The sequence below is a fragment of the Salvelinus fontinalis genome, chromosome 6, assembly GCF_029448725.1.
Source record: "Salvelinus fontinalis isolate EN_2023a chromosome 6, ASM2944872v1, whole genome shotgun sequence".
NCBI classification, from domain to species: Eukaryota; Metazoa; Chordata; class Actinopteri; order Salmoniformes; family Salmonidae; genus Salvelinus; species Salvelinus fontinalis.
This window is the reverse complement of record NC_074670.1, coordinates 72,498,109-72,521,911: the sequence shown is the minus strand read 5'-3', so window position 1 is coordinate 72,521,911 and position 23,803 is coordinate 72,498,109. Positions and strand designations below refer to the sequence as shown.

The 23,803-nt window shown below is 40.7% G+C and overlaps 1 pseudogene; it reads right to left on the bottom strand.

The window, feature by feature from the left end:
- LOC129858419 (SH3 domain and tetratricopeptide repeat-containing protein 2-like) overlaps positions 1–19,145 on the bottom strand; it is an 82,497-nt pseudogene extending 63,352 nt beyond the window's left edge.
- Between the last annotated feature and the right edge of the window lie 4,658 nt (positions 19,146–23,803).

Here is a 23,803-nt window from a genome sequence, read left to right as displayed (position 1 = left end):
TAGTCATGCTCAGTGAGTGTGTTATAGAGTCATGCTCAGTGAGTGTGTTACAGAGCCATGCTCAGTGAGTGTATTATATAGTCATGCTCAGTGAGTGTATTATAGTCATGCTCAGTGAGTGTGTTATAGTCATGCTCAGTGAGTGTATTATAGAGTCATGCTCAGTGAGTGTATTATAGTCATGCTCAGTGAGTGTATTATAGTCATGCTCAGTGAGTGTGTTATAGTCATGCTCAGTGAGTGTGTTATAGTCATGCTCAGTGAGTGTGTTATAGAGTCATGCTCAGTGAGTGTATTATAGAGCCATGCTCAGTGAGTGTGTTATAGTCATGCTCAGTGAGTGTATTATAGTCATGCTCAGTGAGTGTGTTATAGTCATGCTCAGTGAGTGTATTATAGAGTCATGCTCAGTGAGTGTATTGTAGAGCCATGCTAAGTGAGTGTGATATAGAGTCATGCTCAGTGAGTGTATTATAGTCATGCTCAGTGAGTGTATTATAGTCTTGCTCAGTGAGTGTATTATAGAATCATGCTCAGTGAGTGTATTATAGAGTCATGCTCAGTGAGTGTATTATAGAGCCATGCTCAGTGAGTGTGTTATAGAGTCATGCTCAGTGAGTGTATTATAGTCATGCTCAGTGAGTGTATTATAGTCTTGCTCAGTGAGTGTATTATAGAATCATGCTCAGTGAGTGTATTATAGAGTCATGCTCAGTGAGTGTATTATAGAGCCATGCTCAGTGAGTGTGTTATAGAGTCATGCTCAGTGAGTGTATTATAGAGCCATGCTCAGTGAGTGTATTATAGAGTCATGCTCAGTGAGTGTGTTATAGTCATGCTCAGTGAGTGTATTATAGAGTCATGCTCAGTGAGTGTATTATAGAGCCATGCTCAGTGAGTGTGTTATAGAGTCATGCTCAGTGAGTGTATTATAGTCATGCTCAGTGAGTGTATTATAGTCTTGCTCAGTGAGTGTATTATAGAGTCATGCTCAGTGAGTGTATTATAGAGTCATGCTCAGTGAGTGTATTATAGAGCCATGCTCAGTGAGTGTGTTATAGAGTCATGCTCAGTGAGTGTATTATAGAGCCCTGCTCAGTGAGTGTATTATAGTCATGCTCAGTGAGTGTATTATAGTCATGCTCAGTGAGTGTGTTATAGTCATGCTCGGCGAGTGTATTATAGTCATGCTCAGTGAGTGTGTTATAGTCATGCTCAGCGAGTGTATTATAGTCATGCTCAGTGAGTGTGTTATAGTCATGCTCAGCGAGTGTATTATAGTCATGCTCAGTGAGTGTGTTATAGTCATGCTCACTGAGTGTATTATAGAGTCATGCTCTGTGAGTGTGTTATAGAGTCATGCTCAGTGAGTGTGTTATAGAGTCATGCTCAGTGAGTGTATTATAGAGTCATGCTCAGTGAGTGTGTTATAGTCATGCTCAGTGAGTGTGTTATAGTCATGCTCAGTGAGTGTATTATAGAGCTATGCTCAGTGAGTGTATTATAGTCATGCTCAGTGAGTGTGTTATAGTCATACTCAGTGAGTGTATTATAGAGCCATGCTCAGTGAGTGTATTATAGAGCCATGCTCAGTGAGTGTATTATAGAGCCATGCTCAGTGAGTGTATTATAGAGTCAAGCTCAGTGAGTGTATTATAGAGTCATGCTCAGTGAGTGTATTATAGAGCCAATCTAAGTGAATGTGTTATAGTCATGCTCAGTGAGTGTATTATAGAGCCATGCTCAGTGAGTGTGTTATAGAGTCATGCTCAGTGAGTGTATTATAGAGTCATGCTCAGTGAGTGTATTAGAGTCATGCACAGTGAGTGTATTATAGAGTCATGCTCAGTGAGTGTATTATAGTCATGCTCAGTGAGTGTGTTATAGAGTCATGCTCAGTGAGTGTGTTACAGAGCCATGCTCAGTGAGTGTATTATATAGTCATGCTCAGTGAGTGTATTATAGTCATGCTCAGTGAGTGTGTTATAGTCATGCTCAGTGAGTGTATTATAGTCATGCTCAGTGAGTGTGTTATAGTCATGCTCAGTGAGTATATTATAGAGCCATGCTCAGTGAGTGTGTTATAGAGCCATGCTCAGTGAGTGTGTTATAGAGTCATGCTCAGTGAGTGTATTATAGAGTCATGCTCAGTGAGTGTATTAGAGTCATGCACAGTGAGTGTATTATAGAGTCATGCTCAGTGAGTGTATTATAGTCATGCTCAGTGAGTGTATTATAGAGCCATGCTCAGTGAGTGTGTTATAGTCATGCTCAGTGAGTGTGTTATAGTCATGCTCAGTGAGTGTGTTATAGAGTCATGCTCAGTGAGTGTGTTATAGAGTCATGCTCAGTGAGTGTATTATAGAGTCATGCTCAGTGAGTGTATTAGAGTCATGCACAGTGAGTGTATTATAGAGTCATGCTCAGTGAGTGTATTATAGTCATGCTCAGTGAGTGTATTATAGTCATGCTCAGTGAGTGTGTTATAGTCATGCTCAGTGAGTGTGTTATAGTCATGCTCAGTGAGTGTGTTATAGAGTCATGCTCAGTGAGTGTATTATAGAGCCATGCTCAGTGAGTGTGTTATAGTCATGCTCAGTGAGTGTATTATAGTCATGCTCAGTGAGTGTGTTATAGTCATGCTCAGTGAGTGTATTATAGAGTCATGCTCAGTGAGTGTATTGTAGAGCCATGCTAAGTGAGTGTATTATAGAGTTATGCTCAGTGAGTGTGTTATAGAGTCATGCTCAGTGAGTGTGTTATAGAGTCATAATCAGTGAGTGTATTATAGAGTCATGCTCAGTGAGTGTGTTATAGTCATGCTCAGTGAGTGTATTATAGAGTCATGCTCAGTGAGTGTATTATAGAGCCATGCTCAGTGAGTGTGTTATAGAGTCATGCTCAGTGAGTGTATTATAGTCATGCTCAGTGAGTGTGTTATAGTCATGCTCAGTGAGTGTGTTATAGTCATGCTCAGTGAGTGTGTTATAGAGCCGTGCTCAGTGAATGTATTATAGAGCCATGCTCAGTGAGTGTATTATAGTCATGCTCAGTGAGTGTATTATAGTCATGCTCAGTGAGTGTGTTATAGTCATGCTCAGTGAGTGTATTATAGTCATGCTCAGTGAGTGTGTTATAGTCATGCTCAGTGAGTGTATTATAGAGTCATGCTCAGTGAGTGTATTGTAGAGCCATGCTCAGTGAGTGTATTATAGAGTTATGCTCAGTGAGTGTATTATAGAGTTATGCTCAGTGAGTGTATTATAGTCATTATCAGTGAGTGTGTTATAGAGTCATGCTCAGTGAGTGTGTTACAGAGCCATGCTCAGTGAGTGTATTATATAGTCATGCTCAGTGAGTGTATTATAGTCATGCTCAGTGAGTGTGTTATAGTCATGCTCAGTGAGTGTGTTATAGAGCCATGCTCAGTGAATGTATTATAGAGCCATGCTCAGTGAGTGTATTATAGAGTCATGCTCAGTGAGTGTGTTATAGTCAAGCTCAGTGAGTGTGTTATAGTCATGCTCAGTGAGTGTGTTATAGTCATGCTCAGTGAGTGTGTTATAGAGTCATGCTCAGTGAGTGTATTATAGAGCCATGCTCAGTGAGTGTGTTATAGTCATACTCAGTGAGTGTATTATAGTCATGCTCACTGAGTGTGTTATAGTCATGCTCAGTGAGTGTATTATAGAGTCATGCTCAGTGAGTGTATTGTAGAGCCATGCTAAGTGAGTGTATTATAGAGTTATGCTCAGTGAGTGTGTTATAGAGTCATGCTCAGTGAGTGTGTTATAGAGTCATAATCAGTGAGTGTATTATAGAGTCATGCTCAGTGAGTGTGTTATAGTCATGCTCAGTGAGTGTATTATAGAGTCATGCTCAGTGAGTGTATTATAGTGCCATGCTCAGTGAGTGTGTTATAGAGTCATGCTCAGTGAGTGTATTATAGTCATGCTCAGTGAGTGTATTATAGTCTTGCTCAGTGAGTGTATTATAGAATCATGCTCAGTGAGTCTATTATAGAGTCATGCTCAGTGAGTGTATTATAGAGCCATGCTCAGTGAGTGTGTTATAGAGTCATGCTCAGTGAGTGTATTATAGAGCCATGCTCAGTGAGTGTATTATAGAGTCATGCTCAGTGAGTGTGTTATAGTCATGCTCAGTGAGTGTATTATAGAGTCATGCTCAGTGAGTGTATTATAGAGCCATGCTCAGTGAGTGTGTTATAGAGTCATGCTCAGTGAGTGTATTATAGTCATGCTCAGTGAGTGTATTATAGTCTTGCTCAGTGAGTGTATTATAGAGTCATGCTCAGTGAGTGTATTATAGAGTCATGCTCAGTGAGTGTATTATAGAGCCATGCTCAGTGAGTGTGTTATAGAGTCATGCTCAGTGAGTGTATTATAGAGCCCTGCTCAGTGAGTGTATTATAGTCATGCTCAGTGAGTGTATTATAGTCATGCTCAGTGAGTGTGTTATAGTCATGCTCGGCGAGTGTATTATAGTCATGCTCAGTGAGTGTGTTATAGTCATGCTCAGCGAGTGTATTATAGTCATGCTCAGTGAGTGTGTTATAGTCATGCTCACTGAGTGTATTATAGAGCCATGCTCAGTGAGTGTATTATAGAGTCAAGCTCAGTGAGTGTATTATAGAGTCATGCTCAGTGAGTGTATTATAGAGCCATTCTAAGTGAGTGTGTTATAGTCATGCTCAGTGAGTGTATTATAGAGCCATGCTCAGTGAGTGTGTTATAGAGTCATGCTCAGTGAGTGTATTATAGAGTCATGCTCAGTGAGTGTATTAGAGTCATGCACAGTGAGTGTATTATAGAGTCATGCTCAGTGAGTGTATTATAGTCATGCTCAGTGAGTGTGTTATAGAGTCATGCTCAGTGAGTGTGTTACAGAGCCATGCTCAGTGAGTGTATTATATAGTCATGCTCAGTGAGTGTATTATAGTCATGCTCAGTGAGTGTGTTATAGTCATGCTCAGTGAGTGTATTATAGAGTCATGCTCAGTGAGTGTATTATAGTCATGCTCAGTGAGTGTATTATAGTCATGCTCAGTGAGTGTGTTATAGTCATGCTCAGTGAGTGTGTTATAGTCATGCTCAGTGAGTGTGTTATAGAGTCATGCTCAGTGAGTGTATTATAGAGCCATGCTCAGTGAGTGTGTTATAGTCATGCTCAGTGAGTGTATTATAGTCATGCTCAGTGAGTGTGTTATAGTCATGCTCAGTGAGTGTATTATAGAGTCATGCTCAGTGAGTGTATTGTAGAGCCATGCTAAGTGAGTGTGTTATAGAGTCATGCTCAGTGAGTGTATTATAGTCATGCTCAGTGAGTGTATTATAGTCTTGCTCAGTGAGTGTATTATAGAATCATGCTCAGTGAGTGTATTATAGAGTCATGCTCAGTGAGTGTATTATAGAGCCATGCTCAGTGAGTGTGTTATAGAGTCATGCTCAGTGAGTGTATTATAGTCATGCTCAGTGAGTGTATTATAGTCTTGCTCAGTGAGTGTATTATAGAATCATGCTCAGTGAGTGTATTATAGAGTCATGCTCAGTGAGTGTATTATAGAGCCATGCTCAGTGAGTGTGTTATAGAGTCATGCTCAGTGAGTGTATTATAGAGCCATGCTCAGTGAGTGTATTATAGAGTCATGCTCAGTGAGTGTGTTATAGTCATGCTCAGTGAGTGTATTATAGAGTCATGCTCAGTGAGTGTATTATAGAGCCATGCTCAGTGAGTGTGTTATAGAGTCATGCTCAGTGAGTGTATTATAGTCATGCTCAGTGAGTGTATTATAGTCTTGCTCAGTGAGTGTATTATAGAGTCATGCTCAGTGAGTGTATTATAGAGTCATGCTCAGTGAGTGTATTATAGAGCCATGCTCAGTGAGTGTGTTATAGAGTCATGCTCAGTGAGTGTATTATAGAGCCCTGCTCAGTGAGTGTATTATAGTCATGCTCAGTGAGTGTATTATAGTCATGCTCAGTGAGTGTGTTATAGTCATGCTCGGCGAGTGTATTATAGTCATGCTCAGTGAGTGTGTTATAGTCATGCTCAGCGAGTGTATTATAGTCATGCTCAGTGAGTGTGTTATAGTCATGCTCAGCGAGTGTATTATAGTCATGCTCAGTGAGTGTGTTATAGTCATGCTCACTGAGTGTATTATAGAGTCATGCTCTGTGAGTGTGTTATAGAGTCATGCTCAGTGAGTGTGTTATAGAGTCATGCTCAGTGAGTGTATTATAGAGTCATGCTCAGTGAGTGTGTTATAGTCATGCTCAGTGAGTGTGTTATAGTCATGCTCAGTGAGTGTATTATAGAGCTATGCTCAGTGAGTGTATTATAGTCATGCTCAGTGAGTGTGTTATAGTCATACTCAGTGAGTGTATTATAGAGCCATGCTCAGTGAGTGTATTATAGAGCCATGCTCAGTGAGTGTATTATAGAGCCATGCTCAGTGAGTGTATTATAGAGTCAAGCTCAGTGAGTGTATTATAGAGTCATGCTCAGTGAGTGTATTATAGAGCCAATCTAAGTGAATGTGTTATAGTCATGCTCAGTGAGTGTATTATAGAGCCATGCTCAGTGAGTGTGTTATAGAGTCATGCTCAGTGAGTGTATTATAGAGTCATGCTCAGTGAGTGTATTAGAGTCATGCACAGTGAGTGTATTATAGAGTCATGCTCAGTGAGTGTATTATAGTCATGCTCAGTGAGTGTGTTATAGAGTCATGCTCAGTGAGTGTGTTACAGAGCCATGCTCAGTGAGTGTATTATATAGTCATGCTCAGTGAGTGTATTATAGTCATGCTCAGTGAGTGTGTTATAGTCATGCTCAGTGAGTGTATTATAGTCATGCTCAGTGAGTGTGTTATAGTCATGCTCAGTGAGTATATTATAGAGCCATGCTCAGTGAGTGTGTTATAGAGCCATGCTCAGTGAGTGTGTTATAGAGTCATGCTCAGTGAGTGTATTATAGAGTCATGCTCAGTGAGTGTATTAGAGTCATGCACAGTGAGTGTATTATAGAGTCATGCTCAGTGAGTGTATTATAGTCATGCTCAGTGAGTGTATTATAGAGCCATGCTCAGTGAGTGTGTTATAGTCATGCTCAGTGAGTGTGTTATAGTCATGCTCAGTGAGTGTGTTATAGAGTCATGCTCAGTGAGTGTGTTATAGAGTCATGCTCAGTGAGTGTATTATAGAGTCATGCTCAGTGAGTGTATTAGAGTCATGCACAGTGAGTGTATTATAGAGTCATGCTCAGTGAGTGTATTATAGTCATGCTCAGTGAGTGTATTATAGTCATGCTCAGTGAGTGTGTTATAGTCATGCTCAGTGAGTGTGTTATAGTCATGCTCAGTGAGTGTGTTATAGAGTCATGCTCAGTGAGTGTATTATAGAGCCATGCTCAGTGAGTGTGTTATAGTCATGCTCAGTGAGTGTATTATAGTCATGCTCAGTGAGTGTGTTATAGTCATGCTCAGTGAGTGTATTATAGAGTCATGCTCAGTGAGTGTATTGTAGAGCCATGCTAAGTGAGTGTATTATAGAGTTATGCTCAGTGAGTGTGTTATAGAGTCATGCTCAGTGAGTGTGTTATAGAGTCATAATCAGTGAGTGTATTATAGAGTCATGCTCAGTGAGTGTGTTATAGTCATGCTCAGTGAGTGTATTATAGAGTCATGCTCAGTGAGTGTATTATAGAGCCATGCTCAGTGAGTGTGTTATAGAGTCATGCTCAGTGAGTGTATTATAGTCATGCTCAGTGAGTGTATTATAGTCTTGCTCAGTGAGTGTATTATAGAATCATGCTCAGTGAGTGTATTATAGAGTCATGCTCAGTGAGTGTATTATAGAGCCATGCTCAGTGAGTGTGTTATAGAGTCATGCTCAGTGAGTGTATTATAGAGCCATGCTCAGTGAGTGTATTATAGAGTCATGCTCAGTGAGTGTATTGTAGAGCCATGCTCAGTGAGTGTGTTATAGAGTCATGCTCAGTGAGTGTATTATAGTCATGCTCAGTGAGTGTATTATAGTCTTGCTCAGTGAGTGTATTATAGAGTCATGCTCAGTGAGTGTATTATAGAGTCATGCTCAGTGAGTGTATTATAGAGCCATGCTCAGTGAGTGTGTTATAGAGTCATGCTCAGTGAGTGTATTATAGAGCCCTGCTCAGTGAGTGTATTATAGTCATGCTCAGTGAGTGTATTATAGTCATGCTCAGTGAGTGTGTTATAGTCATGCTCGGCGAGTGTATTATAGTCATGCTCAGTGAGTGTGTTATAGTCATGCTCAGTGAGTGTATTATAGAGTCATGCTCAGTGAGTGTATTATAGAGCCATGCTCAGTGAGTGTGTTATAGAGTCATGCTCAGTGAGTGTATTATAGTCATGCTCAGTGAGTGTATTATAGTCTTGCTCAGTGAGTGTATTATAGAGTCATGCTCAGTGAGTGTATTATAGAGTCATGCTCAGTGAGTGTATTATAGAGCCATGCTCAGTGAGTGTGTTATAGAGTCATGCTCAGTGAGTGTATTATAGAGCCCTGCTCAGTGAGTGTATTATAGTCATGCTCAGTGAGTGTATTATAGTCATGCTCAGTGAGTGTGTTATAGTCATGCTCGGCGAGTGTATTATAGTCATGCTCAGTGAGTGTGTTATAGTCATGCTCAGCAAGTGTATTATAGTCATGCTCATTGAGTGTGTTATAGTCATGCTCACTGAGTGTATTATAGAGTCATGCTCTGTGAGTGTGTTATAGAGTCATGCTCAGTGAGTGTGTTATAGAGTCATGCTCAGTGAGTGTATTATAGAGTCATGCTCAGTGAGTGTGTTATAGTCATGCTCAGTGAGTGTGTTATAGTCATGCTCAGTGAGTGTGTTATAGTCATGCTCAGTGAGTGTGTTATATAGTTATGCTCAGTGAGTGTATTATAGAGTCATGCTCAGTGAGTGTATTATAGAGTCATGCTCAGTGAGTGTATTATAGAGCCATGCTCAGTGAGTGTATTATAGTCATGCTCAGTGAGTGTGTTATAGAGTCATGCTCAGTGAGTGTATTATAGAGTCATGCTCAGTGAGTGTGTTATAGTCATGCTCAGTGAGTGTGTTATAGTCATGCTCAGTGAGTGTGTTATAGAGTCATGCTCAGTGAGTGTGTTATAGAGCCATGCTTAGTGAGTGTATTATAGAGTCATGCTCAGTGAGTGTGTTATAGAGTTATGCTTAGTGAGTGTGTTATAGAGTCATGCTTAGTGAGTGTATTATAGAGTCATGCTCAGTGAGTGTATTATAGAGTCATGCTCAGTGAGTGTGTTATAGAGTCATGCTCAGTGAGTGTGTTATAGAGCCATGCTTAGTGAGTGTGTTATAGAGTCATGCTCAGTGAGTGTATTATAGAGTCATGCTCAGTGAGTGTGTTATAGTCATGCTCAGTGAGTGTGTTATAGTCATGCTCAGTGAGTGTATTATAGAGCCATGCTCAGTGAGTGTATTATAGAGCCATGCTCAGTGAGTGTATTATAGTCATGCTCAGTGAGTGTATTATAGTCATGCTCAGTGAGTGTGTTATAGTCATGCTCAGTGAGTGTGTTATAGAGCCATGCTCAGTGAATGTATTATAGAGCCATGCTCAGTGAGTGTCTTATAGTCATGCTCAGTGAGTGTGTTAAATAGTCATGCTCAGTGAGTGTGTTATAGTCATGCTCAGTGAGTGTGTTATAGAGCCATGCTCAGTGAATGTATTAAAGAGCCATGCTCAGTGAGTGTATTATAGTCATGCTCAGTGAGTGTATTATAGTCATGCTCAGTGAGTGTGTTATAGTCATGCTCAGTGAGTGTATTATAGAGTCATGCTCAGTGAGTGTATTATAGTCATGCTCAGTGAGTGTGTTATAGTCATGCTCAGTGAGTGTGTTATAGAGCCATGCTCAGTGAATGTATTATAGAGCCATGCTCAGTGAGTGTGTTATAGTCATGCTCAGTGAGTGTATTATAGTCATGCTCAGTGAGTGTATTATAGTCATGCTCAGTGAGTGTGTTATAGTCATGCTCAGTGAGTGTGTTATAGAGCCATGCTCAGTGAATGTATTATAGAGCCATGCTCAGTGAATGTATTATAGAGCCATGCTCAGTGAGTGTGTTATAGTCATGCTCAGTGAGTGTGTTATAGTCATGCTCAGTGAATGTATTATAGAGCCATGCTCAGTGAGTGTGTTATAGTCATGCTCAGTGAGTGTGTTATAGTCATGCTCAGTGAGTGTGTTATAGTCATGCTCAGTGAGTGTGTTATAGAGCCATGCTCAGTGAATGTATTATAGAGCCATGCTCAGTGAGTGTATTATAGTCATGCTCAGTGAGTGTATTATAGTCATGCTCAGTGAGTGTGTTATAGTCATGCTCAGTGAGTGTATTATAGAGTCATGCTCAGTGAGTGTATTGTAGAGCCATGCTAAGTGAGTGTATTATAGAGTTATGCTCAGTGAGTGTGTTATAGAGTCATGCTCAGTGAGTGTGTTATAGAGTCATAATCAGTGAGTGTATTATAGAGTCATGCTCAGTGAGTGTGTTATAGTCATGCTCAGTGAGTGTATTATAGAGTCATGCTCAGTGAGTGTATTATAGAGCCATGCTCAGTGAGTGTGTTATAGAGTCATGCTCAGTGAGTGTATTATAGTCATGCTCAGTGAGTGTATTATAGTCTTGCTCAGTGAGTGTATTATAGAATCATGCTCAGTGAGTGTATTATAGAGCCATGCTCAGTGAGTGTGTTATAGAGTCATGCTCAGTGAGTGTATTATAGAGCCATGCTCAGTGAGTGTATTATAGTCTTGCTCAGTGAGTGTATTATAGAATCATGCTCAGTGAGTGTATTATAGAGTCATGCTCAGTGAGTGTATTATAGAGCCATGCTCAGTGAGTGTATTATAGTCTTGCTCAGTGAGTGTATTATAGAGTCATGCTCAGTGAGTGTGTTATAGTCACGCTCAGTGAGTGTATTATAGAATCATGCTCAGTGAGTGTATTATAGAGCCATGCTCAGTGAGTGTATTATAGAGCCATGCTCAGTGAGTGTATTATAGTCATGCTCAGTGAGTGTGTTATAGAGTCATGCTCAGTGAGTGTGTTATAGAGTCATGCTCAGTGAGTGTATTATAGAGCCATGCTCAGTGAGTGTATTATAGTCATGCTCAGTGAGTGTATTATATAGTCATGCTCAGTGAGTGTGTTATAGTCATGCTCAGTGAGTGTATTATAGTCATGCTCAGTGAGTGTATTATAGTCATGCTCAGTGAGTGTATTATAGAGTCATGCTCAGTGAGTGTGTTATATAGTCATGCTCAGTGAGTGTATTATAGTCATGCTCAGTGAGTGTGTTATAGTCATGCTCAGCGAGTGTATTATAGTCATGCTCAGTGAGTGTGTTATAGTCATGCTCAGCGAGTGTATTATAGTCATGCTCAGTGAGTCTGTTATAGTCATGCTCTGTGAGTGTGTTATAGTCATGCTCAGTGAGTGTGTTATAGTCATGCTCAGTGAGTGTGTTATAGTCATGCTCAGTGAGTGTATTATAGTCATGCTCAGTGAGTGTGTTAGAGTCATGCTCAGTGAGTGTGTTATAGTCATGCTCAGTGAGTGTGTTATAGAGTCATACTCAGTGAGTGTGTTATAGAGTCATGCTCAGTGAGTGTATTATAGAGTCATGCTCAGTGAGTGTATTATAGAGTCATGCTCAGTGAGTGTGTTATAGTCATGCTCAGTGAGTGTGTTATAGTCATGCTCAGTGAGTGTGTTATAGTCATGCTCAGTGAGTGTGTTATATAGTTATGCTCAGTGAGTGTATTATAGAGCCATGCTCAGTGAGTGTATTATAGAGTCATGCTCAGTGAGTCTATTATAGTCATGCTCAGTGAGTGTGTTATAGAGTCATGCTCAGTGAGTGTATTATAGAGTCATGCTCAGTGAGTGTGTTATAGTCATGCTCAGTGAGTGTGTTATAGTCATGCTCAGTGAGTGTGTTATAGTCATGCTCAGTGAGTGTATTATAGTCATGCTCAGTGAGTGTATTATAGAGTCATGCTCAGTGAGTGTATTATAGAGTCATGCTCAGTGAGTGTATTATAGAGCCATGCTTAGTGAGTGTGTTATAGAGTCATGCTCAGTGAGTGTGTTATAGAGTCATGCTCAGTGAGTGTATTATAGAGCCATGCTCAGTGAGTGTATTATGGTCATGCTCAGTGAGTGTGTTAAATTCATGCTCAGTGAGTGTATTATAGTCATGCTCAGTGAGTGTATTAGTCATGCTCAGCGAGTGTATTGTAGAGTTATGCTCAGTGAGTGTGTTATATAGTCATGCTCAGTGAGTGTATTATAGTCATGCTCAGTGAGTGTATTATAGTCATGCTCAGTGAGTGTATTATAGTCATGCTCAGTGAGTGTGTTATAGTCATGCTCAGTGAGTGTATTATAGTCATGCTCAGTGAGTGTATTATAGAGTCATGCTCAGTGAGTGTGTTATAGTCATGCTCAGTGAGTGTATTATAGTCATGCTCAGTGAGTGTATTATAGAGTCATGCTCAGTGAGTGTGTTATATAGTCATGCTCAGTGAGTGTATTATAGTCATGCTCAGTGAGTGTATTATAGTCATGCTCAATGAGTGTGTTATAGTCATGCTCAGCGAGTGTGTTATATTTATGCTCTGTCAGTGTGTTATGGAGTCATGCTCAGTGAGTGTGTTATAGAGTCATGCTCAGTGAGTGTATTATAGAGTCATGCTCAGTGAGTGTATTATAGAGTCATGCTCACTGAGTGTATTATAGAGTCATGCTCAGTGAGTGTGTTATATAGTCATGCTCAGTGAGTGTGTTATAGAGTCATGCTCAGTGAGTGTATTATAGAGTCATGCTCAGTGAGTGTATTATAGAGTCATGCTCAGTGAGTGTATTATAGTCATGCTCAGTGAGTGTGTTATAGAGTCATGCTCAGTGAGTGTGTTATAGAGCCATGCTTAGTGAGTGTGTTATAGTCATGCTCAGTGAGTGTGTTATAGAGTCATGCTCAGTGAGTGTGTTATAGAGCCATGCTTAGTGAGTGTATTATAGAGTCATGCTCAGTGAGTGTGTTATAGAGTCATGCTCAGTGAGTGTGTTATAGTCATGCTCAGTGAGTGTGTTATAGTCATGCTCAGTGAGTGTATTATAGTCATGCTCAGTGAGTGTATTATAGAGTCATGCTCAGTGAGTGTATTATAGAGTCATGCTCAGTGAGTGTATTATAGAGCCATGCTTAGTGAGTGTGTTATAGAGTCATGCTCAGTGAGTGTGTTATAGAGTCATGCTCAGTGAGTGTATTATAGAGCCATGCTCAGTGAGTGTATTATGGTCATGCTCAGTGAGTGTGTTAAATTCATGCTCAGTGAGTGTATTATAGTCATGCTCAGTGAGTGTATTAGTCATGCTCAGCGAGTGTATTGTAGAGTTATGCTCAGTGAGTGTGTTATATAGTCATGCTCAGTGAGTGTATTATAGTCATGCTCAGTGAGTGTATTATAGTCATGCTCAGTGAGTGTATTATAGTCATGCTCAGTGAGTGTGTTATAGTCATGCTCAGTGAGTGTATTATAGTCATGCTCAGTGAGTGTATTATAGAGTCATGCTCAGTGAGTGTGTTATAGTCATGCTCAGTGAGTGTATTATAGTCATGCTCAGTGAGTGTATTATAGAGTCATGCTCAGTGAGTGTGTTATATAGTCATGCTCAGTGAGTGTATTATAGTCATGCTCAGTGAGTGTATTATAGTCATGCTCAATGAGTGTGTTATAGTCATGCTCAGCGAGTGTGTTATATTTATGCTCTGTCAGTGTGTTATGGAGTCATGCTCAGTGAGTGTGTTATAGAGTCATGCTCAGTGAGTGTATTATAGAGTCATGCTCAGTGAGTGTATTATAGAGTCATGCTCACTGAGTGTATTATAGAGTCATGCTCAGTGAGTGTGTTATATAGTCATGCTCAGTGAGTGTGTTATAGAGTCATGCTCAGTGAGTGTATTATAGAGTCATGCTCAGTGAGTGTATTATAGAGTCATGCTCAGTGAGTGTATTATAGTCATGCTCAGTGAGTGTGTTATAGAGTCATGCTCAGTGAGTGTGTTATAGAGCCATGCTTAGTGAGTGTGTTATAGTCATGCTCAGTGAGTGTGTTATAGAGTCATGCTCAGTGAGTGTGTTATAGAGCCATGCTTAGTGAGTGTATTATAGAGTCATGCTCAGTGAGTGTGTTATAGAGTCATGCTCAGTGAGTGTGTTATAGTCATGCTCAGTGAGTTTGTTATAGTCATGCTCAGTGAGTGTGTTATAGAGCCATGCTCAGTGAGTGTGTTATAGAGCCACGCTCAGCGAGTGTATTTTTTTGTCATGCTCAGTGAGTGTGTTATAGTCATGCTCAGTGAGTGTATTATAGTCATGCTCAGTGAGTGTATTAAAGAGCCATGCTCAGTGAGTGTGTTATAGTCATGCTCAGTGAGTGTATTATAGAGCCATGTTCAGTGAGTGTGTTATAGTCATGCTCAGTGAGTGTGTTATAGTTATGCTCAGTGAGTGTATTATAGTCATGCTCAGTGAGTGTATTATAGAGCCATGTTCAGTGAGTGTGTTATAGAGTCATGCTCAGTGAGTGTATTATAGCCATGCTCAGTGAGTGTGTTATAGTCATGCTCAGTGAGTGTGTTATAGCCATGCTCAGTAAGTGTGTTATAGTCATGCTCAGTGAGTGTATTATAGAGTCATGCTCAGTGAGTGTGTTATAGTCATGCTCAGTGAGTGTGTTATAGTCATGTTCAGTGAGTGTGTTATAGTCATGTTCAGTGAGTGTATTATAGAGTCATGCTCAGTGAATGTGTTATAGTCATGCTCAGTGAGTGTGTTATAGTCATGCTCAGTGAGTGTGTTATAGTCATGTTCAGTGAGTGTGTTATAGAGTCATGCTCAGTAGGTGTATTATAGTCATGCTCAGTGAGTGTATTGTAGGCCCATGCTCAGTGAGTGTATTATAGTGTATCACAGCCTGGAGTGACTCTTAGTGGAGTTTTAAAGGAACCCTTTAACATTAGGTCCATTTGGGGGAGAATTAGACGGGAACCTGCTGGAGGAAAGACCCAGAGAACCGTCGAGTAGCTGTGTCTACTGCAACGTTAACATTAAGGCTGTTTTCTTACAGGATGTTGACGTACTGTACATACAGACAACATGAATGATACAGTGATTATATAGACGGCTGTGTAGAATACCAACAGGGTACAATAGAGATGACAGCATCACACCACACTACCATGACCAGTAGCTGTTAAAACCGCAACGTTAGCAGTTAGCACATCCACGGCAGGAATAGAGAGAGAGACACCCTGGCTGGCCCAAATAGCACCGTGTGGGTCAAAAGTGCACCTCTAGGTATTAGGGTACCATTTTGAGCACATCCGTACAGAGTATCTGTGAGCAGATCAGTACCTGAGGAGAACCTCTCTCCCACGGACAGTGACACGGTGCTTCCTCTGGTGAACGCCTCCTTCCTCTTCCAGTAACTGTCCGGCTCCGCCTCGCCGCTCCCAGACTCCTCCCCCGGCCCCTCCACCCCCTCCACCACTGGAGAAGACAGGAAACAGAGGTCAGGTCAGGTCAGGTCAGAGGAACCCTCAGGAAGGAACGGGTGAGACAGCTGTTTCGGGGGGTTGATTTTCAGATAGACATGTGTTCTGTAAGCAAGTGCAAGATCGTGGAGCAACGTTGTTTTGTGACAACTGTGAAGAGGGAATGGAGTCCACGATGCTTCATCGTATATCCTTCTGGAACGCAAACCAGTCAAGGTAACCAGACAAAGTGAAGGAATTGGAGGTTTGTCTCTGTTACTGTATGAGGAAACATTCACACTAACAGTTAAATAACTGCTGGTGTACGGTATATTCTGTGGTCCAGCTGATGAGGATTTCAACAGTGATTAGTCTGTTTCCTCCAGAACATCAACAGAACATAAAAAGTCTATCAAAGACCACCCATCTAGTAACGTACTGCCTCTCCCAGATGGTCTATTATAATATAACGACCTGCTTAAGCTGTCCTGACAGGGCTTTGTGACCGCTGGAGGCTTCCCCCGTGTTGTGTGACACACACACACCTGCGTGCACACACACACACACACACACACACACACACACACACACACACACACACACACACACACACACACACACACACACACACACACACACACACACACACACACGTGCACACACACACACACACACACACACACACACACACACACACACACACACACACACACACACACACACACACACACACACACACACACACACACACACACACACACACACCTGCGTGCACACACACACACACACACACACACACACACACACACACACACACACACACACACACACACACCTGCGTGCACACACACACACACACACACACACACACACACACACACACACACACACACACATAGAGAAACACAGAAAAACAATCAAAAAGGATTCATGAGTGGCTAGGCTGGCTTCCCCATGTTGTTGTCACATTGTACAGAGAGGATGGATGTCCCCAACACTTCCTCAACCTGGGACTGTTGAGACTATTGTGTAATACAATGTTTCATTGTTTGCTACAGTACACTTCCAGAAGCATTCAAACTCAACATTTGCCTGGGCAATATAACTCACGCAGGACTTCATTGGGATAGAATCAGCTGGATGTTTTACGTCATCGAATGCTTTAAGGCTTTTACTGTAGTTACCTGGAATCATAACATCAGTTCCTGGGAAGTGCTCATTGGTTCCCGCCAGCGTGTACGGTGGTTCTCTCCATAGTGCATCCAGCTCAGCAGGGGAGATGTCTGGGAGTGGGGTAAGGAGATAAGTGTTACACACATCAGTATAGGGTCGTGTTCCCCTGATCAGACGTTGCATGCATCAACCAATGGTTGCGTGCCATGTCATCAACTTTGCCGCCTGGCACCAGATTGTTATAACATATGAAGTGGTTAGCTAATGAATAAAATGTCTATCCAGGCATGTGTAAGATCTGACATGCGACAGCAATGCCTGGGCAGAAGAACGTGCCCAAAGTCTGGGAATGGGGAAGGAAATTAGTAAATATCTGGGAGGGAGGAATGATATTAGTGGGACACACCCATCAGTAAATGTCGGGGAAGGAGATTAGTGTAACACAAAGTAGTAAACAACATCAAGGGGTGCATGTCAATGGTCTAAAGTGGATTCCTTCTTATATCTCCATCAATACTCTGATGAGGGGAAGGACACAAGGAAGGACACATTTACTGAAAGAAGATTGTGTTGAAAAGTTGTTGTATCACAAACACATCTGGGACCAATCAGCAAGCAGTGAACAGACATCCGTCGTCTTTACCAGGAAAGCAGATAGCCATCAGATATCGTAAAACAGGGTTTCTTAATAATGGCCCTGGGGACCACAAGAGGTGCAAATGTTTGTTTTTGCCCGAGGACTATGTCCTCACCAGCCACCCTGATCTCACTATGTCCTCACCAGCCACCCTGATCTCAAGACAGCTACTAGGACTATGTCCTCACCAGCCACCCTGATCTCAAGACAGCTACTAGGACTATGTCCTCACCAGCCACCCTGATCTCAAGACAGCTACTAGGACTATGTCCTCACCAGCCACCCTGATCTCACTATGTCCTCACCAGCCACCCTGGTCTCAAGACAGCTACTAGGACTATGTCCTCACCAGCCACCCTGATCTCACTATGTCCTCACCAGCCACCCTGGTCTCAAGACAGCTACTAGGACTATGTCCTCACCAGCCACCCTGATCTCACTATGTCCTCACCAGCCACCCTGATCTCAAGACAGCTACTAGGACTATGTCCTCACCAGCCACCCTAATCTCAAGACAGCTACTAGCACTACATACCTGGTTCAAATAATCGAAGCTTGATGATGAGTTGATTATTAGATTTAGATGTGTGGTGCTCAGGCAAAAACACACCTTTCACCCCCTGGTGTCCAGGGACCAGGAGTGGAAAGCGCTGTGGTAAGGGTCGACAGTGTTTGCACTGACATCATCAGCCAACAACCCCACACAACACTGAGCGTTACCCATGAGACAACAGCTCAGTAAGACGAGAGAACATTCAGACCAGAAGACACTCAGACAAGAACAAGCATGCCCTCTAAATAGAACAAAACAACGGTAAGCCTTTGTGTATTGTATACAACACTGTAATGGTAAGCCACGGCTGACGGTCAATGTCAAAATTGTCTTCATGTTTTATGAACCTGTCATAATAGTGGTAATATTACCCAACATAGCAGAGAGACTCTATACACAGGACAAAGCATAAAGACAATACACACTGATTGACTGATCTGTTAACCTGCACTGAGACACAGAACACAACAAGCTGCACAGTTTAGTAACAATGTGACAGGCAGTACTGCAACTACAGTACACACAACAAGCACAATCAGACACCACCTAACACAAAGTCACACTGACACACCATGCCCTGTACTATACTATACCTTCATGGGATAGCCTGTTACCCATGTCATATAGATATACCTACAGCAGCAGTATCTGTCTGAACGAGAGAGTTACTGCTCTCTGTCTTCTCATGTCAGTGACCTACTAGCCTCAGCTACAGGCTGTGGGTACAGACGGCAGGGTGAAGTAGAACCAACCTGGGAAGAGAGGGCAGCGTTTGAGGAGCGGAGAGCAGCAGGAGGACGAGGAGGCCCGGAGAGGAGGGCAACAGCACCACGCCATGTGTACCGGCAGCTTACAGCTCCTAGAAATCAATGATGCCAACTGCTCTCAGCTACTAGGCTTTCAGACTGACTGTCTGGCGGTCTGGCGGTCTGGCAGTCTGGCAGTCTGGCAGTCTGGCGGTCTGGCGGTCTGGCAGTCTGGCTCTGTCTATTTTTCTCAGAGGCAGCACTCACTTTCACTCTCTCTTGTTCTGAGCTATCTCTCTCTCTCCAGTGTAGGATGTCTGCTCTGTCGCTCTCTGTAGAGCTTATTACTGTATCTCTATCACCCCTTCTATTCTCTATTACAATTCTCTCTCTCATTCTCTCTCCCCTCTTTCTCTGGAAATTCATCAAACCCGTCCGCCCCCCCACCACCACCCACATATCTCTCTCTCTCTCTCTCTCTCTCTCTCTCTCTCTCTCTCTCTCTCTCTCTCTCTCTCTCTCTCTCTCTCTGTCTCTCTCTCTCTCTCTAGCTGCTGCCCAGTCTATGAACACAAAGCGCTCTCTTCTGATGGCATGTGTGTGTGGGCTGGTCAGTGAGAGAGAGTGTGTGTGTGGTCACTGAGTGTGTGTGTGTGTGTGTTTGTGTGTATGGTCACTCAGGTTGTGTGTATGGTCACTGAGTGTGTGTGTGTGTGTGTGTGTGTTTGTGTGTATGGTCACTCCGTTTGTGTGTATGGTCACTGAGTGTGTGTGTGTGTGTGTGTGTTTGTGTGTATGGTCACTGAGTGTGTGTGTGTGTGTGTGTGTGTGTGTGTGTGTGTGTGTGTGTGTGTGTGTGTGTGTGTGTGTGTGTGTGTGTGTGTGTGTGTGTGTGTGTGTGTGTGTGTGTGTGTGTGTGTGTGTGTGTGTGTGTGTGTGTGTGTGTGTGTGTGTGTGTGTGTGTGTGTGTGTTTGTGTGTATGGTCACTCAGTTTGTGTGTATGGTCACTGAGTGTGTGTGTGTGTGTTTGTGTGTATGGTCACTGAGTGTGTGTGTGTTTGTGTGTATGGTCAATGAGTTTGTGTGTGTTTGTATGTATGGTCACTGAGTGTGTGTGTTTGCGTGTGACTCCTTACTGTAAGTCTCTCTGGATACGAGGGTCTGCTAAATGACTAGAATGTAAGTATTGAAACTTCATGTTGCAGCAGTACTGAATCAAGAGTTGTGCAACACCTTGCCAGAAACAGGAAACATTGTCAAACAGTTTGAAAAACATTTTTTATGGTGTTTTGAGTGCAGAATTAGATCCCTTCTTCTGGATTTTCCAAATGCTGTAAATGAGATTCCCTCCTCTTATTGTTTATTCCCTGTTCTTATTGTTTATTCCCTGTTCTTATTGTTTATTCCCTGTTCTTATTGTTTATTCCCTGCTCTTATTGTTTATTCCCTGCTCTTGATGTTTATTCCCTGTTCTTATTGTTTATTCCCTCCTCTTATTGTTTATTCCCTGTTCTTATTGTTTATTCCCTGCTCTTATTGTATATTCCCTGTTCTTATTGTTTATTCCCTGTTCTTATTGTTTATTCCCTGTTCTTATTGTTTATTCCCTGCTCTTATTGTTTATTCCCTGCTCTTGTTGTTTATTCCCTGTTCTTATTGTTTATTTCCTCCTCTTATTGTTTATTCCCTGTTCTTATTGTTTATTCCCTGTTCTTATTGTTTATTCCCTCCTCTTATTGTTTATTCCCTCCTCTTATTGTTTATTCCCTGTTCTTATTGTTTATTCCCTCCTCTTATTGTTTATGCCCTGTTCTTATTGTTTATCCCCTCCTCTTATTGTTTATTCCCTGTTCTTATTGTTTATTCCCTCCTCTTATTGTGGATTCCCTGTTCTTATTGTTTATTCCCTCCTCTTATTGTTTATTCCCTCCTCTTATTGTTTATTCCCTCCTCTTAATGTTTATTCCCTGTTCTTATTGTTTATTCCCTGTTCTTATTGTTTATTCCCTCCTGTTATTGTTTATTTCCTGTTCTTATTGTTTATTCCCTCCTCTTATTGTTTATTCCCTCCTCTTATTGTTTATGCACTGTTCTTATTGTTTATTCCCTCCTCTTATTGTTTATGCCCTGTTCTTATTGTTTATTCCCTCCTCTTATTGTTTCTTCCCTCCTCTTATTGTTTATTCCCTCTTCCTATTGTTTATTCCCTGCTCTTATTGTTTATGCCCTGTTCTTATTGTTTATTCCCTCCTCTCATTGTTTATGCCCTGTTCTTATTGGTTATTCCCTCCTCATATTGTTTATTCCCTGTTCTTATTGTTTATTCCCTCCTCTTATTGTTTATTCCCTGTTCTTATTGTTTATTCCCTCCTCTTATTGTTTATTCCCTGCTCTTATTGTTTATTCCCTCCTCTTATTGTTTATTCCCTCCTCTTATTGTTTATTCCCTCCTCTTATTGTTTATTCCCTGTTTTTATTGTTTATTCCCTCCTCTTATTGTTTATTCCCCACTCTTATTGTTTATTCCCTCCTACTATTGTTTATTCCCTCCTCTTAATGTTTATTCCCTCCTCTTAATGTTTATTCCCTCCTCTTAATGTTTATTCCCTGTTCTTATTGTTTATTCCCTCCTCTTATTGTTTATTCCCTGTTCTTATTGTTTATTCCCTGCTCTTATTGTTTATTCCCTGTTCTTATTGTTTATGCCCTCCTCTTATTGTTTATTCCCTGTTCTTATTGTTTATGCCCTCCTCTTATTGTTTATTCCCTCATTTTATTGTTTATTCCCTCCTCTTATTGTTTATTCCCTGTTCTTATTGTTTATTCCCTGTTCTTATTGTTTATTCCCTCTTCTTATTGTTTATTCCCTGTTCTTATTGTGTATTCCCTCCTCTTAATGTTTTTTGTCTGTTCTTATTGTTTATTCCCTCCTCTTATTGTTTATTCCCTGTTCTTATTGTGTATTCCCTCCTCTTATTATTTTTTGCCTGTTCTTATTGTTTATTCCCTCATCTTATTGTTTATTCCCTGCTCTTATTGTTTATTCCCTCCTCTAATTGTTTATTCCCTGTTCTTATTGTTTATTCCCTCATGTTATTGTTTATTACCTGTTCTTATTGTTTATTCCCTCATCTTATTGTTTATTCCCTGTTCTTATTGTTTATTCCCTCCTCTTAATGTTTATTCCCTGTTCTTATTGTTTATTCCCTCATCTTATTGTTTATTCCCTGTTCTTATTGTTTATTCCCTGTTCTTATTGTGTATTCCCTCCTCTCAATGTTTTTTGCCTGTTCTTATTGTTTATTCCCTCTTCTTATTGTTTATTCCCTCCTCTTATTGTTTATTCCCTGTTCTTATTGTTTATTCCCTGTTCTTATTGTTTATTCCCTCCTCTCATTGTTTATTCCCTGTTCTTATTGTGTATTCCCTCCTCTTAATGTTTTTTGCCTGTTCTTATTGTTTATTCCCTCCTCTTATTGTTTATTCCCTGTTCTTATTGTTTATTCCCTCCTCTTAATGTTTATTTCCTGATCTTATTGTTTATTCCCTACTCTTATTGTTTTTTGCCTGTTCTTATTGTTTATTCCCTGTTCTTATTGTTTATTCCCTCCTCTTATTGTTTATTCCCTGTTCTTATTGTTTATTCCCTCCTCTTATTGTTTATTCCCTCCTCTTATTGTTTATTCCCTCCTCTTATTGTTTATTCCCTGTTCTTATTGTTTATTCCCTGTTCTTACTGTTTATTCCCTGTTCTTATTGTGTATTCCCTCCTCTTAATGTTTTTTGCCTGTTCTTATTGTTTATTCCCTCCTCTTATTGTTTATTCCCTGTTCTTATTGTGTATTCCCTCCTCTTAATGTTTATTCCCTGATCTTATTGTTTATTCCCTCCTCTATTGTTTTTTGCCTGTTGTTATTGTTTATTCCCTCCTCTCATTGTTTATGCCCTGTTCTTATTGTTTATTCCCTCCTCTTATTGTTTATTCCCTGTTCTTATTGTTTATTCCCTCCTCTTATTGTTTATTCCCTGTTCTTATTGTTTATTCCCTCCTCTTATTGTTTATTCCCTCCTCTTATTGTTTATTCCCTGTTCTTATTGTTTATTCCCTCCTCTTATTGTTTATTTCCTGTTCTTATTGTTTATTCCCTCCTCTTATTGTTTATTCCCTCCTCTTATTGTGTATTCCCTGTTCTTATTGTTTATTCCCTCTTCTTATTGTTTATTCCCTGTTCTTATTGTGTATTCCCTCCTCTTAATGTTTTTTGTCTGTTCTTATTGTTTATTCCCTCCTCTTATTGTTTATCCCCTCCTCTTATTGTTATTCCCTGTTCTTATTGTTTATTCCCTCCTCTTATTGTGGATTCCCTGTTCTTATTGTTTATTCCCTCCTCTTATTGTTTATTCCCTCCTCTTATTGTTTATTCCCTCCTCTTAATGTTTATTCCCTGTTCTTATTGTTTATTCCCTGTTCTTATTGTTTATTCCCTCCTGTTATTGTTTATTTCCTGTTCTTATTGTTTATTCCCTCCTCTTATTGTTTATTCCCTCCTCTTATTGTTTATGCACTGTTCTTATTGTTTATTCCCTCCTCTTATTGTTTATGCCCTGTTCTTATTGTTTATTCCCTCCTCTTATTGTTTCTTCCCTCCTCTTATTGTTTATTCCCTCTTCCTATTGTTTATTCCCTGCTCTTATTGTTTATGCCCTGTTCTTATTGTTTATTCCCTCCTCTCATTGTTTATGCCCTGTTGTTATTGGTTATTCCCTCCTCTTATTGTTTATTCCCTGTTCTTATTGTTTATTCCCTCCTCTTATTGTTTATTCCCTGTTCTTATTGTTTATTCCCTCCTCTTATTGTTTATTCCCTGCTCTTATTGTTTATTCCCTCCTCTTATTGTTTATTCCCTCCTCTAAATTGGTTATTCCCTCCTCTTATTGTTTATTCCCTGTTTTTATTGTTTATTCCCTCCTCTTATTGTTTATTCCCCACTCTTATTGTTTATTCCCTCCTACTATTGTTTATTCCCTCCTCTTAATGTTTATTCCCTCCTCTTAATG